The following is a 6,565-nucleotide window of genomic DNA, read 5'->3' as shown; positions in this document are numbered from 1 at the left end:
TTAATTGTGCATTTGAGGATTGAGGAGGACAACCGCAATTCAGAGAAGCGGGCTGGTAAGCATCAAATGGAGTGAAAGGCAAATGTGGTGGAATATGCTCAAAAAGCCAAGAAACAGAAGTATTTTGGAGAAAGTTCTGCACAAGGCTCTAAAGGAGGAGAAACTAAGAAGTACAAGTTTAATAGCAAGTGTTATATCTGTGATAAAGAGGGACATCGGACCAAAGATTGTCGTAGCAAAAGCAAAAGCAAAAGAAGAACAAACAAGAAGCCTGCTCAAGCCAATATGACCGAAGTTGACAAATTTTCCAATGGTATTGATGACATAAATCTTTCTGCAGTTGTTTCCGAAGCAAACCTTGTCGGAAATCCTAAAGAATGGTGGGTGGACACTGGTGCTACTCGTCATATATGTGTCGACAAAAAGATGTTCATATCTTATTCTATAGTGGACAACGGTGAACAACTTTTTATGGGCAACTCCTCAACTTCCAAAGTTGAAGGACAAGGAAAGATTATTCTGAAAATGACATATAGAAAGGAACTCACTCTCAATAATGTGCTGCATATACCGGACATTCACAAGAACTTTGTTTCCGGATCTTTGTTGAGTAAAAATGGGTTTAGGTTAGTTTTTGAAACTGACAAGTTTGTACTTACCAAAAATGGGATGTATGTAGGAAAAGGTTACATGTCTGATGGCCTTTTGAAGATGAATGCAATGACCATTGTACTATCAGTTATTAATAAAAATGCATCTTCTTACTTGCTTGAGTCTTCAAGTTTGTGGCAGGTAGACTAAGACATGTTAATTATGAATCTTTGCGTAGATTAATTAATATGAAATGTTTACCTAAATTTGACATTGATTCAAATCAAAAATGTGAAATTTGTGTTGAGGCAAAATTATCCAAAACTCATTTTCATTCAATTGAAAGAAGTACAGAACCACTTGAATTAATTCATAGTGACATTTGTGATTTTAAATGAATTCAAACTAGAGGTGGGAAAAAGTATTTTATCACTTTTATAGATGACTATACTAGATATAGTTATGTTTATTTAATTCGAACTAAGGATGAAGCTTTAGAAACTTTCATTCAATATAAGAATAAAGTTGAAAATCAACTTGGTCAGAGAATTAAGAAACTTAGAAGTGATAGAGGTGGTGAATATGAATCACCTTTTAGTAAATTTTGTAAATAATATGGAATAATTCATCAAACCACCGCTCCTTACTCACCTCAGCAAAATAGAATTACTGAAAGGAAAAATAGAACTTTAAAAGAAATGATGAATGCCATGTTAATAAGTTCTGGATTACCTCAGTACTTGTGGGGGGAAGCAATACTTTCTGCTAATTATATATTGAATAAAGTACTCCGAAAGAAAGTGAATCAAACACCTTATGAATTGTAGCATGGGAGAGTACCATCCTACAAATACTTAAAAGTGTGGGGGTGTTTGACTAAAGTGGCTATTCTTAGTCCTAAAAAGACTAAAATAGATCCTAAAATTGTTGATTGCGTTTTCATTGGTTATCCCATGAATAATAGTGCATATCGATTTTTGATTCATAAGTCAGAATATTCCGAAATGCATGTAAATACTATTATTAAATCTTGGAATGCGTCTTTCTTTGAACATGTGTTTCCAAAGAAAACTGGACAAGAGACTAGTACTAACAAAAGATCTTTTGATGCTATTACTAGTCATGATCAAGAAAAAGATCAAGAACAAGAGCAAGAGATAGATCAAAATGAGGAAGGGGAACCTAGGCGTAGTAAACGTGCGAGAACCTCAAAATCTTTTGGTCCAGATTTTCTAACATTTTTGTTAAAAAATGAGCCTTTAACTTTCAAAGAAGTTATGTCCAGTCCTGAAGCTCCTTTATAAAAAGAAGCTATAAACATCGAAGTTGAATCTATCTTGCAAAATCGCACTTGGGAATTAGTGGACTTACCACCAGGTTGTTAACCTCTTGGGTTCATGTGGATTTTCAAAAGAAAAATGAAAACGGATGGATCAATTGAAAAATAAAAGGCAAGACTTGTGGTAAAAGAATATACACAGAAAGAAGGTCTTGATTACTTTGATACATACTCACCAGTTACTAGAATAACATCCATTAGAATGTGAATTGTTATTGCATCGTTGTACAATCTAGAAATTCATCAAATGGATGTGAAAATCGTTTTCTTAAATGGTGAGTTAGGTGAAGAAATTTACATGGAACAACCAGAAGGATTTTCTGTTCGAGGAAAATAAAAGAAAGTGTGTAAATTGGTTAAATCATTATATGATTTAAAACAAGTGCCAAAGTAATGGCATGAGAAATTTGACAAAGCAATGATGTCAAATGGTTTCAAAATTAATGAATGTGACAAATGTATTTATATTAAAAACACAAGCAAGGGTTATGTTATAGTATGTCTTTATATAGATGATATGCTAATCATAGGTAGTAATAATGGTATGATTAAAACTACTAAGAAAATGTTGAATAAACATTTTAACATGAAGAACATGGGGATTGTTGATGTAATACTTGGTATGAAAATTACCAAAACATCAGAAGGATATGCTTTGTCACAATCGCATTACATTAAGAAAATACTTGACAAATTTAGCAAAGATGATGATCATCTTGCTAGAACACCTGTGGATGTTAATTTGTTTCTTTCTAAGAATGTACATGAAAGTATTTCTCAATTAGAGTATGTCCAAATTATTGGAAGCTTAATGTACTTGATGAACTGCACTCACCCAGATATAGCATATGCAGTAAGTAAATTAAGTAGATATACGAGTAATCCAGGAGTAGAACACTGGAAAGCAATTATAAGGGTTCTAAGATATCTCTGATTTACTCGTAACATTGGGTTTAATTATATTAGATTTCCAGCAGTACTTGAAGGATACTGTGATGCAAATTGGATATTGGATGCTAAAGACTCAAAGTCCATTAGTGGGTATGTCTTTACTCTTGGTGGGGCAGCTGTATCTTGGAAATCTTTCAAACAAACTTGCATTGCTAGGTCTACTATGGAATCAGAATTCATAGCTTTAGATAAAGCTGGGGAAGAGGCAGAATGGCTTTGCGACTTCCTTGAAGATGTTCCAATGTGGCAAAAATTGGTGCCTGCTATATGTACATATTGTGATAGTCAATCAGCAATAGGTAAAGCACAGAGTCATATGTATAACGGTAAGTTGCGACACATTCGTCGTCGACATAACACCGTGAGACAACTACTCTCTAACGGAATTATTTCCATTGAATATGTGAAGTTTAAAGACAACATAGCAGATCCACTAACCAAAGGGTTAGCAAGAGAGTTAGTTGAAAATTCATCAAGGGGAATGAGACTTAAGCCTATTAAATAAGAGTTACCACAACGGCAACCCAACCTAGTTGACTAAAGATTCCAAGATCTAGGTTCAAAGGGACAACCGAGTTGTGTTTGACTCAGAAAGATCACTGGGGAGTCAAACTCCTACTCATTTCTATGATGAAATAGTGATGTCTGCTGCGTTTTAGGTTAAGTAATACTTTTAATAATTCTTATATCTAGAAATACCTTGTAGAGTATGGTAGGATACTCTTCATAAGAATCATCTATATGAGTGTCAACTAGGCCGGTTCTATACGATTTGTGAAAGGTTACAATTCTCTAGAACACTCATAAAAGACCAGGTTGTTCAGGGCCAAAATGAACACAATAGTGAGAACTAAACTGTGTCTGGTGATATACTGTGTGAGTTTTATTGTCTTGGTTTACACAAATGGCTGAACAATTCTAGTAAATCCGATAATGTCTCATAAGGGAAGGTTCAAAGTCAAAAGCTACCTATCATTTGCAAAATATTCTCATTTTCTGTACTCTCTGTAATTAGATCATGTTGTTGCATTTTCTTTCTGTCAAATTCTATTCATGTGGGGAATTGTTGGAAATAATGGTTTTTTATAGGCTTAATTTGGGCTAACTTTGAGCCCAAATTTGAGTGCGGTTCACACGTCTTTTGAGGTGAGTCAAAAAAGGTGACGTGTTCCTTGCCGTATGGCAAGTCACACGGTGAAGACGGTTCGTCAAAACCATTTATGAGTGAATGGGGACTTGACGTCATTTTCGAGTTCGTGGAATTGAAAAATTAAAGAATAAAATGTGGATTTTCTTGTAAGGCTTGTCCCACATTGAAACTTTAAGTGTACTTTTGTGAGTATATAAGCTCTAGGTGGCAACACTTACGGGCATCCCAAGTTTGTAGAAATGAGGAGTTATGGACAAATTAAACCTTGGCTCAAACCACCACACATGCGCGCCCACGGCGGCAGCCGCCGGTCTGTCCAGGCCGGGCACGGGTGTGGGTTGTGGGTTGGGTCGGTTCTAACATTAATTTTTTGTCCAAAATTTGTTTGAATTTTTTCAAATTCTTGTAGAAAATTGTTTGAATTTCAAAATGAAATTAATTCAAATTTGAATTCAATTTTTTTGTCAAAAAATTATGCCTATTCCAAGTCCAAATTCCACAACAGATTAAACTATCCAAACAGTTTTCTCAAACTGTTTTGCGCCGGACAGATTCTATTTTTCCCAAACAGATTTAAATCTGCCTAGACAGATTTAAACATATTCAAATTGGGTTTCAACAGATCTGAGTTTGAATTGCACCTGTTCATTTGAAACCACATATGTTCACTTCAAAATTGTACCTGCTCGGATCTGTCCAACAGTCACATGTGTGCCCATAAATTCAGAATTGCTCCAGCAGAATTCTACATTCCAAAAATTCATTTTTTTTTCCTTCTTTTTGCTCTTTGCATTTGTTAGGTTTTTATTCTTAGCAATCCCGTTTGACAAAACTTCTTTCAGTTGTAATTTTATTCGCTCTTTTATTTCAGTGAGACTATGAGTTGTTAGATGCGAATCCAACTTGAATTGTGCCTTGCAGAGAAGTTTGTGATGTTAATGCTTCCATGATTGCCACTTCACTTATTATGACGGGGATCGAGCGGCCCGGTTAGCTCGCGGGGGTCCAGGGGGCAGCGCCCCTTGGTGGGTCTGAGGCAGCGCCCCCGAAGCAAAATGCAAAAATGCATTCCAAGTTGCCTGTCCGCTCGAATGGAGAATGCTGGGTTTCAGAAGTTTGTTCACCTACAAAAATACTGGATGTTGTTTTTTCCCGCTCGAGCAGAACTTTCTGCGCTCGAGCGTAGGTTTGCTCGAGCGGAGATCGCGGGACAGTTTTCTATAAATACGTGATTCAGTCATATTTTAGGATAACTTCTCCAGATCTTCTTTTTGGGTTCTAGGGTTTATATTTGGGGATATCTTTCTAAGTTTTCTTTGATGTTTAATTGAGTATTCAACTCATGGGTTAAGAAGAATACATCAAAGGTTTGTTTGTTCATTCTACACAAAAGGGAGAGTTGTTTTTTGGTGGATTCTGAAGAATTTGAGCCTGAAGCTTTGATGGATTCTGAAGTGGCTCATCATCAAGACAATTCTGACGTGAAGACGGGGTTGGAAGAGATACATAGGGATTGGTTCAATTCGGGCGTGGATTTGCTAGGTAATTGAGAGTATACCTGTGTAATTCCTTTATATCTTCTTAGTAGATTGTTTTGTGGTTGTTGCCTGTGGTTTTTTTTTTTATCACAATTGGAGTTGCTCCAATTGTGATTTTTCCACGTTAAAATCGTTGTGTCGATTTGTCTTGATTGTTTGATTGGGATTGTTTTATTGCTTTAAATTGATACATAATCACAAATCAATATCTAGCGGATTTCTAGATTTTTCAATTGGTATCAGAGCAGGTCGCTCTATTTTTTTTGTTTTACAAATCTATTAAAGCGAGATCTTGTTTGATTTGTGATACTGGATACAATTCGTGAGGGAAATTCTATGGTTCGACCACCCCTACTTAACGGATCCAATTATTCTTTTTGGAAAGCTCGGATGAGATCGTTTTTAAAATCTATTGATAAAAAAGTTTGGCAATTTGTCATGTATGGGTGGACTGAACCAACGATTACCATTGATGGAATAACTTTCCCCAAACCAATTGATAAGTGAGACACAATTGATTACCAAAATAGTAGCTGGAATAGTAAAGCTATCAATTCTCTCTTTTGCGCTGTCACACCTGAAGAGTTTAGTCGAATTTGCAATTGTGAAGTCGCAAAAGAGGCTTGGGGTATCTTACAAACTATTCATGAGGGCACTTCTTCTGTTAAACGCTCAAAACTTCAAAGGCTCACGTTTAGTTTCGAAAACCTTTCAATGAAAGATAGTGAGACCTTTGATGAATTTTATGTGAAGTTGAGTGACATTGTTAATTCTAGCTTCAATTTAGGTGAAAAAATACCAGAATCCAAAGTTGTGGAAAAAATTTTGAGATCCTTACCCGATCGGTTCCAACCAAAAGTTACGGCTATTGAGGAGGCTCAAGATGTTGACAACCTCAAGCTAGATCAGTTGGTTGGGAATCTCCAAACTTATGAGGCACATAGGAATTTCAAAAAGAAACAAAAAGATATTGCTTTTAGTAGTGCTCATAGAGTT

The sequence above is a fragment of the Camellia sinensis genome, chromosome 6 (genome assembly GCF_055761805.1).
Source record: "Camellia sinensis isolate YWXY chromosome 6, ASM5576180v1, whole genome shotgun sequence".
NCBI classification, from domain to species: Eukaryota; Viridiplantae; Streptophyta; class Magnoliopsida; order Ericales; family Theaceae; genus Camellia; species Camellia sinensis.
The sequence above is the reverse complement of the archived record's forward strand: the minus strand, read 5'-3'. Positions refer to the sequence as shown.